This window comes from Camelus dromedarius, chromosome 21 (assembly GCF_036321535.1).
Source record: "Camelus dromedarius isolate mCamDro1 chromosome 21, mCamDro1.pat, whole genome shotgun sequence".
Classification (NCBI taxonomy): domain Eukaryota; kingdom Metazoa; phylum Chordata; class Mammalia; order Artiodactyla; family Camelidae; genus Camelus; species Camelus dromedarius.
The window spans coordinates 22,056,324-22,068,989 of record NC_087456.1 but is presented as its reverse complement, the minus strand read 5'-3'; positions in this window follow the sequence as shown (position 1 = coordinate 22,068,989).

The following is a 12,666-nucleotide window of genomic DNA, read 5'->3' as shown; positions in this document are numbered from 1 at the left end:
AGAGCTGAATGACATGTTCAGTTCCAGAATCCTGAAGAAACCTGAGGAAGGGAATCAGAATACATTCATCCACCCAAGCCCACTCCTTTGTAGTAGCTCCTGCCTTGCTCAGACTGGAGATGTGTTGCTGCATTAGCTGGTTACATCCATTCTACAGTCTCCTCCCCTGCCCCTAGACAGATGGCAGAAAGTGAGGATGAAACATGGTGTACCAGAAGGAAAGATTATGCCTTCTGGAAGCACTAAAGCATTGCTTGATGGTAAATATATTTGAGCCGATGGAATATCTTCTACAACCCTGAAACATGTGTATGCTTGAAATAAACTCAAATTTCAGGAAAACCGTAACAGTGAATGGATAGATAGAGTGTGTATATTAGAAGATTAGTACTTGCAAGTTAGTTTTTCTGTGTATATCGCTCATTCATTTATTCCATGAGTTTATAAAATATCTTTCATGTACAGCACCAAATATAGAAAGGTGAGTAAGATGAAGCTGAAGCTGCCCTCAGCCTTAAAGGAGCTCACACCTTCTGTTTCTCTACCTCTGTCTCCATCAGTGCATCTATCTATCCATGCATCCATCCAACCATCCAAGATGCCTATTGGGTCCTTAGTGGCTGTCAAAGATTCAGCTGTGTCTCAAACCCCCAATATTATAGCTCCTTGAAACTCTAAAAGCCCTTCCCACAGTTTCTTTGTGTTTATGTCAAACCTGATGTTTGCTTCTCCTCCTTCTCTCTGCTTCTGTGCTTTTGGGTTGCCCGGATAGTCGTTATTCCAACACTTTAGTGTGGACACAAAGCCTTGCTCCACCACTGGTTTCTGCTCTCCAATTCCTGTGTCTCCATTATTTTGAGTTTAGTCATTTTACATCAGATGAGGGAGAAGCAAATGGAAGAGTCATATCACAAAGCCTTTGACATTCACCACTCTCCTCTCCCTTTCTCTCACTCTTGTTGTGTTTCTTCTAAAGATACGAAAATACATGACACTTCCAACCCCCCCTGCCCCAACACATGCACACACTCTACAGTCTTACACTGAATAAATCATTCTCTGGAGGCTCAACTTCTACCCCAAGTCAGTTGGTCAAAAAACAATTTTCTGAAGAAAATGTCCTAAAAGGAATTCTAGAAAGACAAAGGATTCTTTCCCCCTCTACTAAGTATTATTTATGTACGTATAGTCTGTCTTAAAATTCCCGTTTAATGCAAGGAATGGATAGCTGAATGTGTGATGGGAAATGACTGGGAGAAAGATAGATAAGTAGGTAAATAGCGTACCTTAAAACAAGGATCATCTTTTCTATACCTCAGAAAAAAAAAATGAAAAACTTCAACAATTACAGTTTGTTTGCACTTCTGTTTCTTTAGCTAATGTTTTTTAAGTAAGTGTTTTTGCCTGAGATCATGCACTGCCAGGTACAAAAATACATTCATTCAAGTTTAAACAATAAGGCATGTGTTAGTTATCTATTGCTGTGTAACAAATTACCTCCCAAACTTAAGCGTGTGAAACAATAACATTATCTCACAGTTTCTGAGGGCCAGGAATCTGGGAGCAGCTTAGGTTGTTCTGGCTTAGAATGTCTCTTGAGGTTGTAGTCCAGATGTTGATCAGGGCCGTTGTCATGGGAAGACTTGGCTGGGAAGGAAGATCTGCTTCTGAGATGCTCCTTATGTGGCTATTAGCAGGAGGCCTCAGCTCCTTATAACATGGGCTCCGTCTCACAATGTGCTACATGGCTACCACCAGAGTGATCTAGAGACACGGAGAAATCACCATGTATTTTGTGAACAAGCCTCAGAGGTGGAGGGGAGTATGGGTGTGGCCAAGAGGGGTGAGGACCATCGAGGGCCATTTTGGAGGCTGGCAGCCGCAGGCCAGATTCCACTTTATGAACACCTGAGGGCAAGAAACCAGTGGAAGCACAAATGGGAAAGTAGGAAGTTGTGATTGCTTTCATCCCTGCTTCTTTTAGTTCCTTTCCTTCTACAAGTGTTCATGGCCTAATATGTTCCCCTTGGACTCCAACCCCACATTCTTTTCAGTTAAGCATTAACAACAACAGTAATAACCACAATGTATACCTCGTTAATATATCTTACAGATACCATTATTGCAATGGCTAACATTTCCTGAGCAGTTATAGTCTATGCTCAAGGTAAGTGCATTGCATAAGATTACATTTAATTTCCAAGTCATGTGCCTATTTTATAAATTAAGAGGCTGAGAACAGTGATACTGAAAGTCATGTGGCTAGAATTTCTGTATCATTCATTTCACATTCTTTAAGCAGAATCTCTGGTCACTGCCAGTTAAGTTTTCATATGTGGACAGAAAAAGGGATGTTATAGTACAGAGGGTGTTCCTTTTGAGCTTGTGGGAACCACATACCAAACTAGATGAAAAAATTAAGCATGAAAGGCAAATTGATTTGCATATCTGCTAGAGCAAGCAGTCACTTTGTTAAGCATAAGACTGCCTTAATTGCCACTATTAGTAAATAGAAATCTATTTGTGCAATGTGCAGACAGCAGCTGAAAGCATTCAAAGTACTAGGAAAGATTTTTTTTTTCTCAGAATATCCACAGTTTAAATGTACTCTACTATTTTTTAATATTAAATTTTGCCATCTTGTGGCTTGCCTGACAGCTACTGAAAAAGCAGGGGTTTTTGAAAGGTGACACAAATGAAAATCCCATAGGAAGGGGTGGATGTGTATTTCAAATATACATTCAGCTCCCTTTGCTGATAAACGAGAGGATGAGGGGCCAGAATTTCTCCATCGAAAGTAGAGGAATCACTTTATTACCAAGTGCTACATCCCACTTTATTGTATTTTTGTCTCATTCCATCTTTTTATATTTTTATCCTGTTTCTGGTGAATTCTTATTCGGGTGAATAGAGGAATGTGGATAAGTAGGCTCCAACTCCGAGACAGGGGAGTGTTCATTCATTCATTCAACAAACACCTGTTGAGCTTTGGCAGGTGAGGTGCCATACTGAGTGGTGCTGTATTCAGAATTCATTCATCACCCTCTGATTTTATTTACTGAATGCTTTTTAGCTTCCTGACGCCCTGATAGTTTCTGTGAAGGTTAAAAAAGAAAAAAGGGAATAAGTGAGATGAGCTTCTTGTTCTGAAAAGATCTTGAAATAGCATTGAGGAGACAAAATTAACATGAAACAGTCAAGAAGCAAAACAAGAAAGTCTTTTTTTTCCCCGAAATCATGAGACTTGATTTCTGTGGATTCTTCTGGGTTCCACATGTTCTGAGAAATTCCTCTGGTAACAAATTACAGGAATGGCCCCTGAAAGTAGAGTCTTAAGACAGTCACTAAGTGGGAATTTTTGTGGTACAATCTCTGGGGGCACCTGGAGTTTATAGAAGGGGCTGAAGAGTGGAAGGGAGCAGCTGGGGAGGCTTCTCGGGGGAGGTGTCACAGAGGCAGGTGCGCTCGAAGGGGGCTGCTAAGAGCCCTGAGAGTGGGCATAGGAGTCCAATGGTCAGGAAGAAGTGGTGCTCTGAGAAAGTCCCAGCACTCTGATTTGGTGTCACCCTCGGTCAGACAGTTTTCAGAGTTACGTCTCACCCTCCCAGTCCCCTGAGAAGGTCCAGAGGGAAATTGGATGCTGTGACAAACATTCGGGTTCGGACGAGGCCAGGTTAGAATCTCATGGGCCCTGAACCTGCAGCCCCTGCTGCCTCTTGGATTCTAAAGATGAGAATTTGGCCCAGAGGAGGGACCCGACGGCCGGAGCCTTTGGTTCCTCTCTGGTTCCAAACTGAACAGCTGGGGCCACTGTGGGGAGAGCTCAGAGGAGAGAGGCAAGGGGATTATGACACGAGTGCGTGGCCTGAAGGGACAGGTACTACTCAAACTAAAGAATAATGAAGGGTGAAAGAAAAATGATGCTTAAGTACATCAAAGGTCTTACACAGCGAGAGGCTGGTGACTAGTGCTGATTTTTCTGAAGGCACTTGAAGAAACCCAAAAGGCTATTTCAACACTTTTGGGAAGTTTGGGGTCAGTGCTTTGGGCTACTGTCTACCCTGACATGACTGACGCCTCTGCACAGGCACCACCTATGAGAAGACTTCCAGGATTCTCTTCGGGTGGCCAGCCACCCCCAGTTTGTCCAGGAATTTCAGTCCTAAACTGGGATGGTCCTGGGCAAACTGGGGCCAAGAGTACCTCCTCTTGGTACTTAACATTTTGGCTCTGCTGCTTCCCTGGTCCAGGCTCAGGTGTGCTCCCCTCAACACAGCCCCAAGATGACCCCCATGACCCTCAGTCCCAGGGGTGAGTTGAGCTGAGAGGGAGTTTACTCAAGACCCCATGGTCTCCTGGGTCAGAGAATCCCGGGCACAGCTGGAACCACTGTGCCACCTGCCGGACCTGGAGGTCACCACGGAGAACAAAAACAGGAGAGTGAGTGAGTGCTGGGCATGTGGAAGATGACAGTGCGATAAATGGATGGGGGGCGGTGGGTATAGCTCAGTGGTAGTGCACATGCTGGGCATGCATAAAGTCCTGGGTTCAGTCCCCAGTGCCTCTGTTAAGGGGAAAAAAGATTTAAAAAAATAAAGGTAATAAATGAATGGATTCTTTTGCCCAGTTGTCCCAGTTTGGGGAAACAAATGGGTGACAAAAGGGAGGGAGCCCCGGCCCCCTCTGTTTTTCTCGTGCTATGCAGTGAACTTAATTACAACCTCTTGGCTTCCGCAAGACGTGTCAGGCACAATTTCTGACAGTTAGTAAGACTAACTCTCTGCTGGCAGAGTTTTTTAAAGGGTCGAATCTCTCTGGAATTATTTTAATTTTATCTCAGGCAGGAACCATGTTTTTAAAAATGGAATGGTTTTAATTACATGTAAGCATTTCTCCATGCTTGGCACCATGCTAAATACTTCACTGGGACTATTTTGCTAAACCCGCACCATAATCCTACAGGCCAGGTGCCAAGACCCTCCCCATACTAGCAGGTGAGGAGACCACGGTCGGGGAAGTGAGATCACACTGTGGTAAGCCCGATGCCCTGCTGATGAGTTTAGCCCCAGCGCCTGCGTTCTGTGCGCTGGGCCTGGGCTAACCTGGCAGCTGAAATGAGCATTAGAGACCCTAAATTTTCTCTTGCTGTCCAGGAGATGCCCTCCACCCTTACCTGACATAAATAATCGAACGAATTACCAGCATCTTTTATGTTTAGCTGATTTCATCCTGGTGTTGGTGAGGTTGGTTCTTATTTGTAAAGATAAGGATGTAGTGGCGGAGAGGTGACTCTAAGGTACTATTTAAAGGACCATTACTCTGGTGCTGAATAATGTAAGACTACTCTGGGATAGGGTTTACTAGTTTAAATGCTATTTTTCATGCACATAATTGAAAGGAACCAAGCTTGGGCTGTCAGGGAAGATGAGAGAGTGACTTGGGCCTAAGAAACTCACCTCAGGAAACTCACAGCTGCATGCTCCTTCTTGAGACTTCAAGTCCCCAGACAGGATGGGGGAGGCTACATTTGACCTATTCAGGATTTAGTATTGAAAATGTTTAAGTGGTCTGAGCCAAACCAGGCAGGTCCGATCATACCCTGCCTCAGTCGGGCTGTTATAGTGAAGTACCATAGACTGAGTGGCTTATAAGTAACAGACACTTATTTCTCACAGTTCTGGAGGCTGAAAGTCTGAAATCAGGGTGCCGGCAAGGCTGGTGCTGGTGAGGGCCTTTTTCTGGGTTGCAGACTGCTAACTTCTCGTTGTGTCTTCACATGGTGGAGAGAGGGAGCCGTGAGTTCTCTCTGACTCTTGTAAGGGCATTAATCCCATTCATGAGGGCCCCACCTTCACAACATCTAATCCTAGTCACCTCCCAAGGCCCCACCTCCTAACACCATCACCCTGGGGGACAGGGTTTCAACATATGAATTTGTTGGGGGGGGGGACACAAACATTCAGTCCGTAACACATCCCCACTGATGAAACGTAACAAGTGGATGCCTGAAACAAACTAGATTGGAAGCACTGGGGCTGCCTGATGTGGACTCCAGCTGTCACACTGTTCATTCCAGTTGAGAATGGCTGAGTTATCCCATGGGTGCCTTTGGTGTCTTAAAAATGGGCACCCCCTCTGGGGGGATGTGGCTCTAGGCTGGCTGAGTGACAGTCCCATTTCAGCTGCCACCTGCCTCCTCAACCTGGCACCACTTGCCCCTACGTGACTGCTCCACTCTCTGGGAAAGCCTCGAAGCCTTTACATTCAGCACCACTATGGGCCAGGGTCTACACAGGACACAAGGATGTAAGAGCGAGTAGGACATAGCCCCCGCTCTCAAGAGCCATCCAACATCCTCACTCTGCTCAGGGAAGCAGACACGTCAGCACGCGAAGCAGGGCAGCTGTGAGCAAGGTGCAGCCTTGGGGTGGGGAGCTGCAGGCGGGGTCGGGGGGTGAGATTAAGGAGCACTCTTGGAGGAGGGCAGTGGAGCTGAAGTATGCACCTGGCTCCTCCTGTTCAGAAGCATCTGGAGCTACACAGAGGAATGTGGTTAAGAGCCCAGGCAATGCAGTCAACTGGAACTGACGGCGAACGTCAGCTCTGCTGCTCACTCGCTACAAGACTTGGGTGAGTTATTTGTCCTTTCCAGGTCTTGGCTTCCTTGTCTGTGAGATGGAAAAACAATAGTACCTGCTTTCACAGGGGTGTTGTGAGGATTAAACAAAATAATGGATGAGGCACCCTTTGTGTCCTGGTGCTCAGTTGATGGTGGTATTATTATAATTATTATTATTATGGCCAGAGGTAGTTCTGCCCAAGGGCCCCATGTGATGCATACACTGATGTAATAGGAGGAAAGGGCTTGAAGGGCAGTGAAGGGGTCAGTCCCACGTGTGGGTGGCCAGGGCTGTGGTGGTGGGAAGGTCAGGGTCGCCAGAGCCCTCTGGAGTACCTGAGCCACTCCCCGTTCTCGGAGTCTGGGGATACCTTCCACAAAGGACAGAACCTTCCACTGTGCAGTCAGATGAGCATAAGCCAGTAAACCATCCCAGAGGAGATTTCAGAGAAGACAGTTCAGAGCATTGAACGGAGGCGGAGAGACAGTGAAAGGGTGAGGAGAAAGGAAGCTGGGGACAGAGAATCCACATTCCCCCGCTTCCTGGATTTGTTTGGTGAAAGCTTGCTGTACAGTGCGCTGAAGAGAAAAACAGCCCAGAGCAGCTGACAAGGCCACTCCCTGGTTGGTCAGGTAGGCTTGTCCTTGCAGATGCCAGTTGGGTCTGGTTCTAAGGCCCCACGGACTCGCCACGGAGCCAGCTCAGCTGGGGCTGGGGGTCCGGACTCCTCAGGAGGCCCCCTTGCTTGTCTTGCTCCCTCCCTTGGCCAGACCCATTTTCTTGTTTTTGGATTTTTTTAAGCCGGAGCCCAGGGATATGGGAACATACTGGGTCTGCCAAAGGGGGATCCAGCCAAAGACTCTGCTGCCAGCAGAAGTCTGAAAGATATGGCACCAAAGGGTGGGGCCGAGGGGTGAGTCCTCCCTGGTGGGAACCTTGAACCTGGATTTATCTAATCCCTTTGATATTTCCTTTCAGCATTTCCTCCTTCTGAAGGTAAGCATTTCCCTGAATCATTGACATTGTCTTCTTGCAATGGACTGGGGGAAATGACTCAAGAATTGAACTAAGGAGCCTTCATTTCTAGGGTGGCACTGTCCTGGCAAAGATCCTTGTCCTGGCCATGTCACCATCTTGTCCAATCCAGCCCTGGCCTTCTGGTCTCCCGATCTCACATGTCCTTAAGTGGTGCTTCAACACGTCGCTATGTTTGGAGCTGACTGCTTTCTGTCCCTTGAGACCGAGTGGCGTTATATAACTTACCCTTTGCAGGTGAGCAAGAATATCATTTTACCAGAAGGGCTGACCTGTATCAAAATCGTGGCATCTCAAATGTAGAAGTGGCAGATAAAAATAAGCCATGCTTATTAGATGGCTCCCTGCCCTATATAGCTGCCCCCAAACTCACATCTTGTTCTGCCCAAGTGTAAATAGTCTCCCTATTTAGAAATGGCACAGTGGGAGGTAAATGAATTGGCTAAGAGAGACCAGTCATAACGCATCACATTGAGAAGCTTGGAAACTCTTTATGGAAAAATTCTATGGGTTCTTGAAAGCCAGGCTCTGTGCTAGGGGCTTTACATACATTATCTTATTTAATCCTCCCACCAACTCTGCAAGCTTCTTCTTATTCTATTTTACAGATGAGGAAAGTAGGCAAAGTTAAGCAGTTTAGGGTCATGCAGATCAAGCTAGAAAAACCGCGATAGAGTCAGACGCTGGTCACTCTTGTCTCGAGGCCGTGCTGTCTTCACCAGAGCCCACTGCCAGTGACTGGCCAGATGATGAGGTTATCAAGAGCTTTTTAAGACCTTGTCCCTCATTATTGTCAGAAAATTCTCAACCTGATCCTTGACTGAAAGATGCTCTATAGTGAGGCTGCTTAGGAAGGATAAAGCCTGAAATTAAATTTCCTTTCCTTTCACTGTGGTTGAGTCCATTCCTCGCTTCCCTGAATCCTGGGCTCTTGGCCGGGTTCCTCTTCTGTCAGTGATGGTCCACATGATAGTGACACCGTTGGCTTGCCTCTGTGCACTGGTCTTTCCTGGATTTTCTATCCATAATGACTGGGGTTTTGAAGCAGTCCCATAAATAGCACCTCCATTCCTGTCCAGATTCTGAGTCAGATATAAGGCAGAGAGTAAGGGAGATGTAAACCAGATAGCATCTTATTTGTGGATAAGGGCTAACATGGAGAACATGCTTAGTGAGAGCAAAATGGGTTTCTGTCGCAGGATGGTGGGAAGAAAGTCTGAGACGGAGATTATATTGCGGGAGATCTCTTAGGGAGTTCTTTCGGGATCGGCAGTCATAGGAGGAAGCGGAATGAAAGCAGGGCTGGCAGAGAGAAAAGTAGCAATGCTGCAGTCTTGTCAGAGGCCTCAGCCGACTCCCTGGAGCATGCAGGGTCTTCGTACTTTTCTGTCAGTCAGTCATGGAGTTTAGGCTGCCTCTGGCAAGGGATGTGGCCTTGGAAGACAGTGATATTCCAGTCAAGGACAATTCCCAGAGAGGGCTATTGGCTGAGGGCTGTCAGCCAGCAGCTCTCTCAACAGAAGGGAAACTGTCCTTTGGTCCTCAAAGTAGAGCCTGGCAGCTCATGAGTGCGTCCACTTCACGAATCCATGTCTTCATTTAATTTCTGAAAGCAGCTTCTCCAGGATGCTGGCAGGCCTCTTTTCCTGGCAGAAGCATGTAAGAAGAATGTTAGTGGAACAAACTATAGCCCTCATCACAGGAGCTGGTCTTGAGGCCACAAGTGATATTCACCGTCTCCCTCATCCTCAGAAAATGAGAAGTGGCTGGCCAGGTGGTGTGTTTCAGCCTCCCATCCCTGATGACTTTAATCCCTGGACATCGTATCTTCCTCTGGCCACAGTTGCTGAAGCTGTCCGTTTACTGTTGAAACTGGTCAAGGGAATGTCAAGAGATGCCAAATAGAAGGCCTGGGCCCCAGATTTCTCTGTACCCCTACTGTGCACAGCAGCCCTGCCTCCTCCCAGTCAGGGTCAATTTCTCCTGCCAAGAAGGTAACTCTGCTTCTTGCCAACTTCCTTGGCACAACAAGCCCCAAGTGCCCTGGCAGTAGCCATTACTTACAGTTCAGTGGCTCTTTTGCTATATCCTCTGGTGGGAATGGACCACTCCCCTCATTGCCCCCAACTGCTGAACCTGAACTTCTAAACATGAAAAACTCAGAATCGAGGAGATGGGAAACGCAAAATCTCCAGTGGGTCACTGGCAGTGACAGTAACTGGAGCCACATACTACAGCTTCCTACTACCGAACCCTGGATTAGGCAGAGATGCGGCTGGGAAGAGGGATCCAGGGTGGATCAGGGTTGCACAGCCTTCCTCTTCCCCTCCACCCCCACCTCCTCCCCTTTCTCCCATAAAGACAGAGTCTGTCTCTGGAGGAACAAGGAGGATTTGTACTCTTTGGGGCCGGTTCATTCCTAAGAGGAAAAAAAGGCAACAGAGCCAGGCAAGGCCATTTTGCTCCTGCCATGTATAGATGTGGTATCACTCCTCTCCACCCTGACTGATGTCGTGGAGACGAGCCCGGAGTGTGATGCTAACGAGCGTGATGCTATCGGAGCTCCCTCCACACAAGGGAAACATCAAGGGGGTGTGCTACTGCTTATTGAGCACTTGCTCTATGCCAAACCCCATGCTGCGTACTTGTCCTCAGTTATCCTCACAGCAATCCTTTGAGGTGGAGACTTTTTCTTTTTGCAAATACTCCCCTTTATTTCATACTGTGTTTATTAGTCATGAGATTCTAAGTTGACCAGATAATAATTAACAAAATTATTTATTGCAGTCAACATTTAAAGATCTGCACTGCATCATTTTTTAAATCTCTGGCTCAGTTAAACCGTGATTTTATGTGTGTATGTATGTATGTATGTTTTTAAATACAATTTTTAAAGGTTACTTCCCATTTACAGGTATTACAAAATAAAGGCTGTACTTCCTGTGTCGTACAAACATCCTTGAGCCCATCTTACACCCAATAGTTTGTATTTCCCAACCCCTACTGGTAACCACACCCCCACCTCCCCAGTGGTAACCAATAATTTGTTTTCTGTATCTGTGAGTCTGCTTCTTTTTTGTTATAATCACTAGTTTGTTGTATTTTTTAGATTCCCACGTGTAAGTGATACCATACAGTATTTGTCTTTCTCTGTCTGACTTGATTCGCTTAGCATAATGCCCTCCAAGTCCATCTATGTTGCTGCAAATGGCATTATTTCATTCTTTTTTAAAATGAGTATAGATTTTATTATTAGTACAGATTTTTTCTCCTTTCTAGCTATTCTAATTATTTTTTGTAGGTTTATTCTTATTTTGATTGAAGTGTAGTTGATTTACAATGTTAGTTTCAGATGTACAGCAAAGTGATTCAGTTATATATATACACACATACAAATACATATTTTCAGTTTCTTTTCCATTATGGCTCATTACAAGATATTGAATATAGTTCCCTGTGCTATACAGCAGGTCCTTGTTGTTTATCTATTTTGTACATAGTAATATATATCTGTTAATCCCAAACTCCTAATCTATCCCTCCATCCCACTTCCCCCACCTGGTAATCACAGTTTGTTTTCTATGTCCGTGAGTCTGTTATATTTCATTCTTTTTTTATGACTGAGTGGTTAGTAAAGGATTTAGACAAACTGAGGCGGTGGAGAGGAGTCAGCTCTTAGAGTAAGAGATGAGGAACTGCCCAGAGAAAGCATCTAAAGGAGGGAGTTTAGACATTGGGAGCTGTAGGAGAGGATGTTACATGGGGTTTGAAGTAGAAGCAGGGGAAGCATCAGATCGTGTTAGCAGTAAGCAGCTTCACAGCAGCACAGAGAATGTCAGCTGCCTCCTAGTGAAAGGCTCAAGCCCCCAGGTCCTGAATTCATGCACACAAGAACACAAAACAATCCGCAGAAAGCCTGAGCAACTGTGAAGATGAGACAAGGACCATGGATCAGCAACATCAAATGAATGTTTTAATGGCATTTATTGCCTATTGGCATCATACCAGTGCTTCAGATGCAGAGAGAAGTAAAACCCAGTCCCCACTCTCCGTAAGACACCACCAAAGTGTACAGCATTAGGGGAGAGAGCCTAAATTCATTCATTTCTTTTGTAAGGGAGGAAAAGTAATTCTGTTTCCATCCTTTTAAATTCCAGCTGGGGCTCCTATAACAAGACAGATTAACAAGAAGGAAAAAACCCAGAAATTTATTAGCATTGTTTTAAAAAGAGAAACAATATACCCAAAATGGAGTTACTTGTGCTAAGTCCCAGGTCAGCAAACCAAGACTTATTATGTAACCTAACTGTAGTTTCAGCCTCTCCCAGGAATGTGAACTTTAACCAGTCAATCTGGAATTACCTGGTCAGCACTAGTAAGATAATCCCCCTGATATCCCCTTGCCACCCCTCATAGCAAGGTAAATTTAACTAAAACAATCCACTCTTTGCTAGAAACTTCCTCTTTCTTCCCCCTTCAGTCTATAAAAATCTCCCATCTTGTACAGCTCCTTGGAGCTCCATTCTATATACTAGGTAGGTTGCTGCCCAATTCATGAATCATTGAATAAAGCCAATTAGATCTTTAAATTTACCCTGTTGATTTTTTAAAACAGATTTTGTGGCAGCAGTGGGATTGAAGGAGACTTATGATGGCTTTGGGGACAACAAGAAACATAGGTGTACCTGTGGACCCTTTGAGTTTTCTGTCTTTCTTGCTGTTTCTGAGGACCATGGGTAAATTCCTCTTGGTTCTGAGCTGTACTCTCTTTGAGTCAAGCTCCTGCTCTAATTGGCTTTCCAATGTTCCCCGTTTGATTGGAAAACTGAGCTCTTGGTTCTGTCTCCAGATTCAGTGTTGAAAACTAGTGGAAGATTAGTCTGCAATTCCCCATTTTGCAGGGGGAATGCTTCCCCAGATTCCACAGTGGCAACTGCGGTTCCCCACTAGTTTGAAATCAGTGTACAGTCCTCATTCTTTAGGGTCTGCTGGTTTCCCCAGTCCTCAGATT